Source organism: Belonocnema kinseyi, chromosome 2, assembly GCF_010883055.1.
Source record: "Belonocnema kinseyi isolate 2016_QV_RU_SX_M_011 chromosome 2, B_treatae_v1, whole genome shotgun sequence".
Lineage (NCBI taxonomy): Eukaryota > Metazoa > Arthropoda > Insecta > Hymenoptera > Cynipidae > Belonocnema > Belonocnema kinseyi.
The window spans coordinates 2,368,468-2,369,398 of NC_046658.1; positions in this window are offsets into that span (position 1 = coordinate 2,368,468).

A 931-nucleotide genomic window follows, 5' to 3' on the forward strand; every position below is an offset into this window, starting at 1 on the left:
TAAAATTTTTTACACTTCTGTAATGACATATAAACCGAAATTTCATATTATGGTCATTTTGTAAGATCCTGTCTGCATAAAACTACTTAGTTACAAAAGAATATTTTTTAAAAGTACAATATAACTGCAAATCACAATCTTGTACATACTGTAACTGTGTTCTATCATACGAGTAACGATTATAACAGGATTTTGCGAAAAGTGCGATAGCTCCGGGTGTTTCTAGCACCAAAAATCATGCAGCCGTGCCATGTAACCCTGTTCAGGGGCCGCACTCGAATCGTAGCACTCCAGCAAGTCGTGATTCAGTCGCTCCGTCCACCTAAAGATCCCGATGTTCCGCCGATCCATCGCAATGAATCCATTTTCATTGTCTCTCCCATCTCTAGAGTGGTCGGCATTGTTTGTCGACCCATTATCGGGAGCCCTGCCCATTCTGTTGTGTTGAACCGCACTTACTACAACTATGTTTGGTGTTGTAATTGTTGTTCCCATGAGAAGCTAAGCAATTACTTTTAAAAATACAGTTTTTAACTTAAACATTGTAGTTTATACTGAAGTTTGCAGTTGAAAGAATTAATTTTTAAACCTAAATAAATGCGTATCTTCAACAAAAGAAATAAAACAACAAAGCCAACAAGGAAGATAGCTTTATAACTAAAAAAATTTATTCAAGAAAAAAGTGTCAACAAAATTGTTCAATTTTCATCTATAGAAACGAATTTTAAACTAAAAAAAAAGTATTCGATCAAAAGTGGATTAGTTCAACGAAAGAAATTAATTTCCAACAAAAATTTTAATATTTCAACGAAAAATTCAATAGATCAATTTTTAGTTTAAAAATAATTATCAAGCCCAAAAAATCAAAGTTTCAACAAAATATTTAAATGTCCAAGCAAAAAATTAAATTTGCAAACAAATAATTTAATTT